Source organism: Rattus norvegicus, chromosome 1 (genome assembly GCF_021556685.1).
Source record: "Rattus norvegicus strain SHRSP/BbbUtx chromosome 1, alternate assembly SHRSP_T2T, whole genome shotgun sequence".
Lineage (NCBI taxonomy): Eukaryota > Metazoa > Chordata > Mammalia > Rodentia > Muridae > Rattus > Rattus norvegicus.
Genome location: NC_141534.1, coordinates 272,080,708 through 272,096,273, shown reverse-complemented (window position 1 = coordinate 272,096,273; position 15,566 = coordinate 272,080,708). Strand labels below are relative to the sequence as shown.

At 45.9% G+C, this 15,566-nt stretch overlaps 1 long non-coding RNA gene across 3 annotated transcripts; it reads left to right on the top strand.

Moving 5' to 3' along the window:
* Window positions 1-2,026: 2,026 nt before the first annotated feature.
* Window positions 2,027-9,941, top strand: LOC108349711 (uncharacterized). Of its 3 annotated transcripts, none has more exons than XR_015648346.1 (5): window positions 2,027-2,147; window positions 2,755-2,918; window positions 4,440-4,639; window positions 5,177-5,371; window positions 7,755-7,970. It is a non-coding gene; the product is annotated as an uncharacterized LOC108349711 (long non-coding RNA). The 3 variants fall into 3 exon arrangements; XR_015648351.1 differs by having other exon boundaries at window positions 2,028-2,169; window positions 6,265-7,952; XR_015648358.1 differs by lacking the exons at window positions 2,027-2,147; window positions 2,755-2,918; window positions 7,755-7,970 and adding exons at window positions 3,832-4,317; window positions 9,610-9,941.
* Window positions 9,942-15,566: the final 5,625 nt, after the last annotated feature.

The window sequence follows — 15,566 nt, the reverse complement described above, 5'->3', positions numbered from 1 at the left end:
CATCCTGACTCCCACCTCTAGCCTTCACAGCCATACACAAGTGTGCACACACGCGCATCACATGTGAGTCTACATACACCCAAAACCACCCTGAGGATCACCAAAAAGGAGATGCTCTCTCCAAAATAGGCTGTTTATGCAGGTAGGAGAGGCTTCTGGACACCTCTCCTGTGACTACCTACTATGTGTCAAATGCACATAACCTCCTTAAGCCCAAGGGGCACATGATACAGGTGGAGAGACCTAGGGCCTGGATATAGAGAAACCAACACAGGCAAATATTCTATCATTCATTCATCCATCCATCCATTCATTCATTCATCTTAAAGACAACTTCTGAGTGCTACCTGGTGATATATGCTGCTACTCACAGAAAGCACTACCCCCTTTGTGAAGCCCCGCCTTCCTATGGGCTGGTCTCTGGATATCTCTCTCTCTCTCTCTCTCTCTCTCTCTCTGTGTGTGTGTGTGTGTGTGTGTGTGTGTGTGTGAATGCATGCATGCACCTGTATTTAGCACAGAACTGCCTCATTGTTCCCTCCTCATAGTCTGTACTAGAGTCCCACTGGAAACATCACTGAAGCAAGGGAAACTAACTCACTCTAATGTAACCAACGTGCAGCACAAACCAGGGCTTACTGACAGTAACAGCATCGAGAAATGGCAGCAGCTGGAGCTGGGAGATACCTCAATATGCAATTGTGAGGATAGGAGTTCAAATTCTAGCACCCGTGTAGCAAGCTAAGTGTCACACAAACATAACTCTAGCTACAAGGTATCCAATGTCGTCTTCTGACCTCATTTGCACAGCTGAACACAGGTGCATGCACATATATATGCAGATAAATAGATAGATAGATAGATAGATAGATAGATAGATAGATAGATAGATAGACAGACAGACAGACAGACAGACAGATAGATAGGTAGGTGGATAGGTGGATAGGTGGATAGGTGGATGGATGGATGGATGGATGGATGGATGGATGGATGGATGGATGGATGGATGGATAAATGGATGGATGGGTGGATGGATGGATGGATGGACGGATGGATAGTTGGGTGAATGGATGGATGGATGGATGGACAGATGGACAGACAGAAAGCCAGATAGAATCTTAAAAGGAGGAAAAGAACAGCAGTAGCTGGTGAGTTCTGGATCTACTTGTGCCTGGACAGAAGCAAATACTACAGAAATGTATCTTAATCTTCCTTATCTTCCCAATCCAAGGTCACTCAGCCAGAAAGGAGCAGAGAGAAGCAGGCCTCAAAAATCTGTGAGCCTCAACACCTTATCTCCCTGCTTCCGGAATCCACACATACCCCCTCTGCCTCTGGCATGGTGGGTAACTAAGCGGGTTCCAACCCACTCTGAGCTTCAGCTTCCCATGTACAAACTGTTAGAGTTGGACTTGCTCTTCAGCTCTTAACTACCTAGTGCCTTGACCTAGGGACGTGGATATAATTCGAGCTTATAATGCTCAGCAAAATAAGCCAGTCGAGAAAAACAAAAAATCGAACTTTCTTATATTAGTCAGGGTTCTCTAGAGCAGCGCTTCTCAACCTGTGGGTCTCAACCTCTTTGAGGGTTAAATGACCATTTCCCAGGGATTCCCTAAGAACATCCAAAAAATACAAATATTTTCATTGAGATTCATATCAGTAGCAAAATCACAGTTATAAAAGGACAATGAAAATAATTTCATGTTTGGGAGGAGGGGTCACCACACCATCAGGAACCATATTAAATAAAGGGCTGCAGCATTAGGAAGGTTAAGAACCACTGCCCAAGAAGATGAGAACAAATAGATTATAAAATTGTTGTTGTTGTTGTTGTTGTTGTTATTATTATCGTAATCATCATCACCATCATCATCATCATTACAGCTGTCTCACAGATGAGAGAGACTGAGAACCAGTTGCTGTCATTGAGGCTAGGCAGCTTGGCAATCCCAGTGTGGTACCGAAAACCTGGAAGGTTCTAGAAGGTCAAAGATGGAAGCCTGGAAAACAAAGGTTCTGCTGTGAGAGGAGACAGCAACAGCAGCAGCAAAAACCAACTCAGCAGCCATAGGGAAGGCCAGGCGGACAAAGGGCGAGAAAGATCTTCCTTCAGACACGTCCCTCTCTATCTGGGCTAGCGGAAGGTGCTGCCCATTCCTGGCGTGGGTGGGTTCTCCCACCTCCATTAAGAGAATCAGGAAGGTTACTTAGTTGAGGCTCCCCATTCAGATGAGGCTAATTTGTGGAAATAAACCAAACATCACAGACATCTTAAGAAGAAAGTCTGAAAGAATGGTGAAGGGGAACAAGACAGGGTGATTGGGGGAGGAATGCTGTGTGCTTTCTCTCATATTAAGAACATAGACTGGTGTGTGTGTGTGTGTGTGTGTGTGTGTGTGTGTGTGTGTGTGTGTGTGCACGCGCGCGCGCGCGCGCGCACATATCAATCCTGTTCAGGCCTTTAGAACCTAGGAAGAGACCCTCCCTGGAGAAGGGGACTAAGAGTCCAGATAGATGGAGCCTCAGCCTATCAGAGGACAGCCTCCCACAGGATGAACCCATAGATGGAGCCTCAGCCTATCAGAGGACAGCCTCCCACAGGATGAACCCATAGATGGAGCCTCAGCCTATCAGAGGACAGCCTCCCATGGGATGAACCCTGTTAGACATCTTCCCCCAATACAGCTCACCTATGCAGCAGCAAAGCCTCGTTCTACCCCCCTGTATGAGTTAATGACCTCACAATGTCAGATTCCACAGGTCAGAGGCTTGGGCACAGCATGTAAACACCAAGGGCTTCATGGGAAGGGATTGGGCTGCCTAGCCCTTGTCTAGTGTGGATAGCATCTGTCACTGTGGCACAAGAAAACCAGAACCAAGTGGAATCCCCAGAAGAAAGCTTTCCATTCTTCAAGGTGAGAAAAAAGACTCTACAGTTGACACCTAGGTCCTATGGGTCAGGAGGCAACTCCAAGGTTTTCAAAGTGTCCAAAACCTGGGGTATTCCTCTGACTTCTTATCTGGGTCTCTGAAGATTACAGAGCAGGAGACCTCCCAGGGCACAGAGCCTGCCATGCTGCCATCTCTGTGTGAACCCATCTTCTACCTTGCTTCCCCAGAGCCTTGCCCTTTGAAGCCCCCACCACTTCAGGGCACTCTTCTGGTGTGATATGAACAGGTTGGCTCTCAGATGGTGGCTTGGAGAGTGTAGTAGGCTCAGGAGCCTTCTAGCAAGCATCAAACTGTCAACGGCTGCCGTCTCAGGGAGAAAGCATGCCATCTTTCTTGTTAAGGGCACAGGTGCAGATTTAGGGTCACTGCCGGAGACCCTGAATACAATCTCCCTTCTTTCACCATTCATAGGCATGGCCCCCATGTCATTCCTCGTGGATAACACCCCTGTGCAGCATGCAAAAGAGAGAACATGCTAAGCTAAGAGCAGACTGTGACCAGAGCCTGAGCTCTACCTTCTCCAGGAAGCCTTCTCTACCCTCTTCTGGCATAATCTCTAGCAGTGGTTCTCAACCTTCCTAATACTGCAAGCTTCAACCATAAAATTATTTCATTGCTACTTCATAACTGTAGTTTTGCTACTGCTATGAATCATAATGTAAATATACGATATGCAGGCTATCTGAAATTTGACCCCTGGGGGTGGGGAATGCCAGGGGTTCAACCCAGAGGTTAAGAACCACTGCTATGAGACTGAGCCACATACCATTACCAACTTGACAACATGCTACGGGTGGCTTGCTTAAATCCTCACCAAAGCCTGTGAAGAGCATCTTGGGGACAAGGAACTCCTATAATCCTATACTTTCCCTGCAGAGCCTTGAGCAAAGTGTGTGATTAATCAGAGCAGCCCTATGGAAATCACCAGATGAGTGTGATCAAGTCCTTCCCTGACCCCTGTGTGCTGGCCACACACTCTATTTTTCCTTCAAGAAATCCTCTATATATTTCTCGCTCTGTCACCAGCTCTGTAAGCACCCCCTGAAGTGGAAACTTAAGGGTTCTTTGGAAAGTAAGCTGTATTGGATGGTGATTTGTTGGGGCAAACGTGAAGGAGCTTTTTTCTGAAGCAGACACAGGTGAAAGGATGTTCTGCTAAAGCAAGCACATGAAAGAACATGTGATGAAGGCTAATGACATGCATGTATTGGTCCACCTTAAACTATGTAGTGAGCCTTGTTTATTGGAAGTCCATAGAGAGAGACACACCACAAAACTCCTGGTGGTGTGTGGCCATGTCCTGCCACTTCCGAGGATTTGGATTGATTGGCAGAGTGATGTCAGCTGAGACAGACGCATGTGGTGAGTCAAGACCCGTGGAGGACATGTGATGTTTGGAGGGGGTATAAAAAGGAGTCAACCGAGTGATGGAGGCTGAGTTTGGCTTCTTACACAGCTTGTCTTTGCTGATCTTTACTTTGTAGGGAAATGCACAGCTAAGAACTGCTCCTGTCATCCCTGCTGGTCCAAATCCCTCCCGCCTGGCTGTGTCTGCTAGGTCATGTCACCTGCTGCTATTCCAACACTACTGAATTGGACTGCTGATATATCCATGAAGTGTTCGAGAGTGGATCGAGCTGCCACTGCTGACTGCTGAACTGCTGACTTCCTGACAACACAAATGGTATTTGCACCAAAGAACCATTTCTAAACAGGTCCACCTCCCCCCATATCCTTTCTTTTCCACAACCTCTGATAGGTGGTGGGCTAGAGGGGAGGGTAAAGTACTTAAGAGCCATCATTAAAAATAGGGTTTGAGAAAAATTAAAGTTATAACACCCCCAAAAAGTCGTGTCACCCTGGAACTGTAGCTGTCCCAGGAGAAGTTTGTCCCAGGAGAAGTAGTTCAGGCTTAACTGGAGCTAGTTGGTGACTTCTAGTCCCACACAGCACCCTAAAGCAAGATCTCCCTGGGCCTTGATCAGCTCACCCTTCCTGGATAGCAAGGGCTGATGGAGGAGACAAGAAAGAGCTTTGACCTATCTCAGTGTCTGGGGTGCCCAGGGCAGCTATCCCCAAAACCATGGACAAATGGGTGCTGAGCAGGCTGCTGGGGTCTGCTCATTGAGGAAGGAAGGAAATGTATCAGATTCCATCCTCAACACAGCCCTGCTCTGGACATTTTTCTTCACTCTTCCCCTTCTACCCCTAACCCTCCTAGGACTTCCAGGATGAGATTCCTCAATCACATCGCTTTCCACAGCGTCCAGTCTGTCACAGACTTGTGCCTGCCGGGCATCCTGGACACAAGGACATCGTATTAGCTACAAGCATCCTCCACCCTGGATGGGCTGTGAGGGTGGCCCATAAGACATGTCCATACAAAAGCCTTCATCCAGAAATTACGAATTTTCTGGTAAGCTTAAGAGGACATTCTATACTCTTATTTGTTCAATGTTGCAATGCCACACAAGATAACAGGTGGTCGGAGCTGAACCAAACCACACCCTGAAAGGGGGTAGGGACAGAGAACCATGATTCCTACAAAGGTATTTCGTGGCATTAGCTTTACCTGGGCCTGTACATTTGTGAGTGTGTAGCTTCTGTGTTCTATGTGTCTGCTGGGGTGGGCCTGTGAGGAATGTGGGAATGTGTCATCTCCATCCAGTTGTGGCAAAGCACAAGGATGCCAATCAATGACCAGGCATGAGACCAATGGTGCTAAGAGAAAAAAGATTTTTCAGTTATCTTCCCAGGGAGGTTTCTCATCTAGCCTTGGCCCTAACCAACCATGTAGCAAAGGAGAATCCATACCCATCTGGCTGCAAAGGTCCTTTGGTCAGACTCCTCACGTACAGAGGAGAAAAGTAAAGCCCAGAGGGAAAGGCATAGGCTCAAAGTCACACCGAGAAAGAGCTAGACCTAGGTCTTTGGTCCTCTTTCTCAAGCCTTGTCTTCTTGTATGAGTTGACACTGTCTGACAGCAGTGATAGAGCATGCCTAGAGAGACTTGGGAAAACAGTGGCACCCACTGCTCCCCAAACCACGGCAGTATAGATAGTAGTGCCCAGTCGCTGACTGAGCTTTTGCCACAAGCCACATAAAACCATATGCTGCCACCCCTACAACCTGAGTTCCATCCCCAGGACCTATGAGGTGGAAGCAGTCTCAAAACTTGACCATTGACCTCCACATGTGCACTGTACTACACACACACACACACACACACACACACACACACACACACACACACCCCAAAAATAAAACTAAACCCTTTAAATTTTTATTCACATTTATTATTATTTCTAGATAACCTGAGAACACCTCGAGGTTGAAAGATAAGCCATCTCTTTTGCTGGATGTATTTGTTGAGCCAGCTTTTTCACACCAACTAAGATGGGTCTGTGTTGAAGTTGGGTCTGTCCCTGGGAAGATGGCTCGGTTTGTAAAAATGCTTGCCCTGCAAGCATGAGTGTCTGAGTTCTGATCCCCAAAGCCCACATACAAAGCTGGACATAGCAACATTCTCTATATTCCCTGGGTTGGTGAAATGGAAGGATCTCTGGAAACTTGTGGGCCAGCTAGCCTGGCTTACATGGAGAAGTCACAGGCCAACATCCTAACCACCACATGCATGCTTCCCACGCTTACAGGTACACCCCACACAGAAATACACAGAAATACACACACACGTGCACACTGAATAATCGAATAAATGAATGGCTTGGGCCTACGGGCTCTTCAGAGGTCCTGTGGCCAGTGTGAAGGGTCCTAGAGATCATAACTTCAGGCTTCCCAGCCTGCAGCCTGACCCTCCTGAGAAAGCAGCCACATCTCCTGCCTGCTGGGCTTGCCCAAGTCACAAACTTCAGCCGCCATTTGTCAACCCATCTCACTAAGAAATTTCCCCAGACTGCTGCTCTGGGCCCTGCAGGGCAGGAAGCGATCATGTTTCTACCTTCTAAGCCTTGGAGACCAGACACCTTCTCCCCTTTCTCCCTGAAGGCTCTTCTGCACACCCCACCCTGGCTCCCCACTATGCCAGCCCTGTTAATTCAGCAGCCATTCCTCCCGACTACAACACCACACAGGTGTACTGTTACCTGCCTTGTTTTCAGGAAAGAAAGTAGATTTTTGGTTGGTGGCCAGTTAGGGGACCTGGGTATGGGCAGAGAGCCACAAACCCGGCCCCTCCTTAGGGAACAGCCTAGCATGTTATCTGGTGCTCCTGAAATCCAAGTCGGGTGGTGGGGCAGCCAGGTGTGCCCAAGACAAGACTGTTTTCCTCTCAGGGAGGCCTTTGGGGGAGGGATCCCCTGTGCGGCTCTCACCTCCCAGCATCCTGGGCCTGGATCTCCTTGTTCCTGATCCTTAGCTATGAGTTCTGAAGTCTGGCCTCTAACCTTTGACCTCTGATACACACACACACACACACACACACACACACACACACGCACGCACGCACGCACACACACTTCTTGTTTCCTGCTCCCCATGGCTCCTTGGCAGGACCATCCAGCCTTCTTCTTCTCCCCCAACCACAACACTCCTCTTCTAACATGTTTCCAGTGAGCTATTCTACCTCCCTGGCACTCAGTGCATCCTGGGAGCCAATTTATCCCAAGGGCATCAACTGTCACTCCTTGGTACCACTTAGAGACAATCTTGTCCTGAGACCAGATGGCAACCCTACTCAAATCCCTGCTCAGTCATTTACCACCTGTGTGACCTTGGGCAAGACACCGAACCACTCTGAGCCTCATTCTTAATATGAGGTTAATGAGAGGCCCTACCTCCAGGGATATTGGCAAGAGGATAAGATGAGATCGCACGCATGCAGGAAAGAGACGAGCTCTGGGAGCATCTCATAACTGCTAGCCTCGGTCCCTATCACTGTCAGGGACAGTGCACAGAATGTGACCAGTTCCTCCAACTCAACTGGCTGTCTGCTTCCCCACTGCCCTACACGATTCAATATATGTTTTCCTCAGGCGTTTTTACTGTTCTATTTCCCTTTATAATGTGTGTAGATCTCTTATGCATCACTAATTAAGTTTATGTATGTTCCCTGTGGGCCACCTAGAGTATTTTTAGTAATAAGGCAGAGAGAGCAGGTACCCAGAGAGCACAATAGAGAATGAAGGCAGAGAAGAGCCTCAGAAAAAAAGACAGGACTGAGGTGCTAGGAGGAGCAGGAGGGAGGACTTGATTGTCTGAGAGCAGAAAGCCAGTGAAATACATTGTAGTCTGTGTGGAAGACACTTCCTGCATTCCCCAAGAAAGAGAGCCCCAGCATAAGGAGATGGAATGTGGCACTTCTGACCCCTGTAAGTAACAGCTGAGACCTTGAAACATGACTGGAAAATCCCCCATCATTGGATCATGTTAGTACACACCTTGTACACACACACACACACACACACACACACACATACACACGCACAGACGCATGTACATGTACCCACCCATATACACACTCTTATTCACACCCAACCTAGCACATACCCATTACACACCATGTACATACACACCCATATACACATTCCTGTACACACTCATATTCATATCCATCTACACTCACATGACACACAGAAACACATCCACATCTGTGCACACATACCTAAACACACACCCTATATACATACACATGCATACCTATGTACATGCACACACACATACACATGCTTGCCTGTATATACACACATTACACACATGCACACCTATAAACACATACCCTTATTCATACACACAACAGGAGAGTTCCCCATCATCACTCATCTCCACAGACATTACACACACACACACACACACACACGTACACACGTACACCCATACACACATCAACATACACTCATATGTGCATACACATATACACGCATTTTCATATGCACTTACACCTGTATATCTATGCCTATACATACCCATATAGGTGTGTATACATATCCATACATATGCATCTTTATTCATATACCCACATATAGATACATGCATGCCTATAAATACACACCTATTCACACATGCACCATATATATATATATATATATATATATATATATATATATCCTTCTCCATACTCATACTCATGCTTACACACCCATACACAGACACTCTTACCCATACACACATAAACATACATTCATATGCACATATTCACATTCATCTGCATACCCTTACAAATATACCCAAACACACATATACATATGCACATAGCTATACATGTAGCATGTAATACATATGCATACATATGTACACATACCTATGTACACTCACATAAACTTTTGTGAACACATGTCACACACACAGAACATCAAATAAGCACACACGTCTTTGTTCATAAACTAATGCATTCCCACACACGTATCTTAGCACAGTTATATACACATCCACACATGTATTCACATGTACACATGAAATGGGAGCTTCTGGAAGTATCATGTGATGCAGATTCACATGGTGTTTTGCTGAAGCAGACCCATAAGAGGACATATGATGAGAGTGATGAGAGAGAGAGAGAGAGAGAGAGAGAGAGAGAGAGAGAGAGAGGAAGGAGGGAGGGAGGGAGGGAGGGAGGGAGGGAGAGAAAATAAGTAGGATTCAATGGACAGTGACTGTGCACTTGCATAGCTAGCTGTGCAACTCTTCGTTGGTCTCCAGTCTTGACTGATCTTCACTTCATTGAGCAAAGGACTTCTGGCATTCTGGCTGGTCCTGGTCACTCCTGCTGACTCCTGCTGATTCATCAGAGGCTTAGAGGTTTCTGCTGGATTCTGCTGCCCCTGGTGATTCGTGTTTGGTGACACTTTTGAACTAGACTGTTGTTATCCTGACAAACGGAGATTAGAATTGCCCCAAAGAAATACTTTTAAACAGGTCCACATCCCCTTGTCCTATTTACCATCTTTTCTCCCCTACCTTTGGACGGTGGAATAGAAGAGGGGTTGAAGCGTTTGAGAACCCTTATTAAAGTAGGTTTTTAAAAAAAAATCTAAGCCTAAACATATATACACTCATTATGAATACACCCATGTATGTATATAATATATATATGATCTATAATATACCTATATATGTGTATATAATACCTATATACATCCATATACAGTCACATAGGATCCCCATATAAATAAATCCTGAATGTGTACCCATACACTTATGAAGGCACACCCACACACTTAAAAAGGCATGCTCACACACTTATTAAGGCACACCCACACACTTATAAAGGCATGCCCATCCTATACATATTGGTAGGAGCACATACCCCAGAACTCTCTGGAGGGCATCTCCACTCCCCTCAGCACCCAATATTATTGACACCACCTACCCAGCTTCCTGGGTCCTACCTCTGTCCAGTGAACTCTCCGGCCTTGTCTTGTGTACCTGCTGCTGACTTTGGAGTGTTTCCTGAAGCTCTCCAAGGACAGGAAGAGATGGCTCCCTAAGCCACTAGGACATGGCACCTTGCTACACCTTCACCCATCCAGGTCAAGTAGCAATTCTGACATCTGCCTATATCCTCTTACCTGAGGCCTACAAGGACCCTAAATCCATGCCCCACAAATGAGGTATTCACTGCTCCAACACACACATTTTCAATGCAGTTTATAGGAAAAGGGATTTCATGGCTCCCTTGAAACAAAGAAGGTCAGAATACATTTCCTAATGACCCAAAGGCGATGTTTAGGGTAATTAATCAACACTTCATCACCACCTAGAGATTGTTTTATATCCAAGACATATAATTAAGAAAACTATAAGCAAGCTTGTTGTGTATTTTTTTTTGTTCCTAAAGAATGGTAATTACCCTCTGCACCCGACACATCTAAGGGCTCTCCCCAATACTTAGAAACCCAGGAGAAGTTGACTTTGAGGTGTCTCAGCAAAGACCTAGCAAGGAAGGAAAGTACAGGTAGCACAGGCTTTTGCTCAGGCCTTGGATGGGCTCGTTATGGTGCAGCTGCACAGTACTGGGGAGGAAAGGCACCCACAATAGCTAACCGCACACTATTGCTTAATTACTTCAGATCAGCACCTCATTTGCTGAGGGTGCAATTGAGCTGCTGTGGATGTAATTACTTGCCAGGGACACTACTTAACAATGCAGCCACAGTGGAAGAAGTGGGGAGCCTAAGATGGCTCTATTCTGAGGTCATGACTTCACATCCTAAGACTGTGGACCCTGGCAGTTCAGACACCACTAGTAGCTCCCAGGAAGCAACACGCAGAGCAGGACCTTAGAAAAATCCACTCCAAGGTATTCAGCGGCTAGCAGGGCACTCATGGGTTGATCCTCCCTGGGGGTGAATCTGGGGTTCAAACAGCTCTCCTGGGCTCTCAAATATCCCAGGCTAGATGCTCCAGCTAGTGCATATTTCAATGCATGAGATCAGCTAGGGCAGAGCTGATAGGTAGTAGCTAAATCTGCTGGCATTGAAGGGGAACAGAGACAGAGCCACTGGTATGCAAATTCTCAGGTATGGAAGCAAAGCTCATCTCCGAAGACCCAGGGGGTCTGTCCATGTCTGCAGAAGGGCATAGTGGCCATGGCGAGATCCCATGTTTCCACAGAGGGAGGATAAGGCACTGCACAAACAGGTGTGTATATGCATACACATGTGCACACACATCATTATGGAAAGAAAATTCTTGTTCAATCCAGAAAGGATCAACAACTAAATACCCTGTTTCCCGTGTCACAGTCTGTGTACAGGTGGCTTTTTCAGTCATGCCCTAGGGAGAGTAAATGCAAGCTCTGAACTATGTCACTGTCTCCCGGTGTCACCCAAAAGTCATTGAGTCACAGAAAACAGATTTAGATAAGATGTGAAAGTTTAAGTATAAAGGATTTGAAGCAAAATCATCTGGACATCAAAGTCAGATTGACATGGGTTCAAATCCTAGATCTGCCACTTACTTCTCCTCAAGGGTACCTTGAAACTCTTATTTAGCTAATGGATCTCAGTGTGTCTATGGGTATAAATGCCAGGGTTCTTTAGAGAAACAGAATTGATGGAGTAAATGTATATGAAAGAGAAGTTTGTCAGGGCAGTCCAACAGCGACTGTCTTCATGCTGGAGAGCCATACAAAAGGTAGCTGTTCAATCTGTGAGGCTGGATACCTCAACAAGCCTGGAACTGTTGGCAAGTAGGGCTCTCAGAGAGCTACTGTCCTTCTGTCCACCTTGGAAAGCAGAAAAATACTCAAGTGTCCACAAAGGATGGCAATGCCAGCAGAGACAGCAGCAGCAGGGTAGATGACTGCCACTGAAACATGCAGGCAAGTAGGCCAAAATCAAGAGCTTCCCCCTCACACTTCCTCAGAGGTAGGCTGCCAGAAGAAAATGGGTGAGTCCTCTCATTTCAAATAACCTGATCAAAACTATCCCCACCCACCCACCTCCAGTTCTCGGGGGTGATTCTAGATTCTGCCATGCTGGCAGGGACTATAAACCGCCACAGTGGGATTTCTCAGAGAACTTCCCACAAGGAACAACAGCGAAGATTGGGAGAAATAGCACAAGTTGTGGCATCAGCTCGTAGCCTAGGGCCCAGGACCACAGTTCATAGACCAAGTGAGCTTCAAGCTCACACCCACTTCTAAGCAAATACTACTCCAGTCATTTCTAGCTTGAGACCTTCAGCCAGAAACTGTCTGGACTAGTCCCTTGCCTGCAGAAATAGATAATATCTCACTGCATTTACCTCATGGGCACAGGGTGAAAAGCACACAGGAGTCATGGACAGACGAGGTTCCAAAATGGGCTCATGAGCCTTGGTCATTTATATTTAATCCCATCTTGGTTTTCCTTCTATTTTCTTTCTTCCTTCCTTCCTTTCTTTCTTTCTTTCTTTCTTTCTGTTCATTTTTTCCTTAACTGTACAGAATTTTTAATTTTGTGTAATGACGTGTTGATTCTTGAGTCTATTTCCTGTGCTATTTAAGTCCTAGTCATATATGGGTCGATGTCTATACGCAGGTGAGGGCAGGCACAAGAGAAGGCAAGGCCTGTGATTGGGCAATGAAAAAGAAAGGCAAGCTGAGAAGTTTGGAGACATTTTTGAGACAGAGAGTATGGAGAGGGAGAGGAAGGAAAATGAAGGAAGAGAAGGACGACCCAGATCCATGTGGCTTTAAACAGCCACAGGTAGCTATGAATATCATGTAAGAGATGGTGAATTACAGAACAATTTGTCTTATCTAGATGGGCAGTTCATATCAATATCAATTGGCTCTGAGTTTATTGTGTGGATGTTTTGTGGGCTGAGAATTTACTGATGTAACTGATTGATAAACCCCAAGCCTCTAGAGTTTTGATTTTTGCCAGGTCACAGGGATTGGTGACAGCTAACTATGAGATGGGCGGTCATTGCATGGGGCTCGTGTAGCAGCAACCCGCCACAGGAACTTAGTGAGCAAAGGGTCGGAGAGTCTGTCACGATGAGAACACCCCGCTGGTGCTATGTGACCCAGAGTAGCTTGGGATGGAAAAATCCATTTTTTAATATTTCCCGCTACAGTCAGAAAGCACGTACCTATGCCAATACCTTGAAGTATTTTATGAGTTTTCCTCTAGCTGGTTTGAAATTTTGGGTCTTACATTCAGGGCATTGTCCCATTTTTGGCTAGTGTTTGCAGAGTGATGGACACAGACCTACTTTCATTCTATGTGGAGCAGTTTCCCCAACACTGGAGAGACCTTTCCTCGGTGTATGTTTTGACACATTGGGCAGTTTCCAGGAAAGAGGCAAGAGAACCAGATTCCCTCAGCACTTACCAGAACCAGGACCTCCAGGACCCTGAAGCTCCATTAGGGAAAACCCCATGAGGAAGGACTCATTAGCATTCAGGAGGTACTGAGCAACATGTTGAGGGGAGGAGATAGGGGCTGAGGGAGATGGGAAGCCATATTCTTCTGCATTTAAAACGTCTTGTCAGCATATCTCCACCAGTTCCCTCTGTGTCCTTTTAGAAAAATTGAAAGCAAGTCGCAGCACATACACTTGTGTGCAATTTCTCCTATACGAACAATAGCCCATGTATACTCTTTTTTTTTTTTTAATCAATTAAGACAGACATATCTTAGGCACTCCTTGTTCTGGTTCTTTTCATGATCAAATGGGTACAACCTAGTCTCACCTTGGAAGAAAATCTCAATGAGGAATTATCTGAACCAAATTGCCCTGTAGACCTATATGCAATTGATTGTCTCAATTGGTCATTGATGTAGGAAGGACCTCCCCAATGTGGGTGGCACCATTCCCTAGGCTGAGCCCTAAACAACGGTGAAGAAAGCTAGAAAGAACACAGGCAAGACTCCATGCATTTATTCTCTTTTCTCTTCACTGAAGATGTGGCGTGTCTAGTTGCTTGAGTCCCTGTCTTGACTATGACCTGAAATTATAAACTAACTAAACCCTCCCATGTGTTGCTTTCATCTAAGTATTTGCCACGCAACAGAAATGTAATTATAATACCCTCCCATTTTAGAACTCCAATTATGGCTTACTCTTTTAACTGATGTGTAACGCCCATCTTGGCATAAATGCTTTACAAATTTCCTACCCATGGACATTTTAAATAGCTTCAGGAATGTTAGGAATTGTATAAGGAAGGAAAGAAACATGGGAGGGATGCCCAGAGCATGGGAAAGGCAGATTTCCATCCTTCCCTAAATGCCACTGTTTTCCTAGCCCTATGGGTCTTCTTGGCCCCCAGATATGTTCCATCACCCCATCATTCTATTCAAGATAAAGATACCAATCCAGGCTGTGAATGGACTACCATAGGACCTATGGATTGAAGTAAGGTGGAACAGAACTTGTAACATAAAATCCTAGTTTTCTGTAGGTACTTGGAGCAGAAACAATGGATGTTTGTAGTTCAGAGGCCAGGAAAGGGGATGTGGTTGTGAGATGAACATCAGGGTGGATGTTCACAGAGACTCCTGACCCGCCTATTCCCTTCCAGAAGATAGAAACTGAACTCCATCCTTCTAGGACTATACACAGAGAGCTGGTGGAACTATGACATCAACCTATGTACACACGTCACACATGTGGCACATAGGTAAATGCATACCCTCCTTGGCCACCTTCTATTTTATACATAAATAGCCCTTTCAGCTGTGAAAACCAGAGAGTGCTCTAGTTGTCCTTAAACTTCAGCATCAGCGCGTGCACGTGCACACGCGCACACACACACACACATACACAGTGCTGTTCCTGTACAACAAGGAGGAATTCGCCATCTGAATCAGTGTGACATCGTTTATGTAACAAAGTAGCAGCCAGCCACTTCAAGTGAGCTACAATATTATACACTGCTTCTGGGTCTCATGGAGGGCATAATTGCAGTCATTTAGAATGAGGGAGAGGGAAGCAAGGAGTGGTTAAGATGAGTCCCTCAGAGACAGACAGACAGACTGTCTGAAAGAAGCATTATGTAGTATAAGAAGCTAGCTCTGTATCCCGTGAACCTCACTGAGAATCCCACAAGTATGCTAAGTCATGCCCCATCCCATCTTGTGTCCTCCAAAAGTGTTCAAAACACTCATTTCTAATTTCTATGTGGACATGCAAGCCCAGCAGCGACTCAGCCCTTACATGATGTT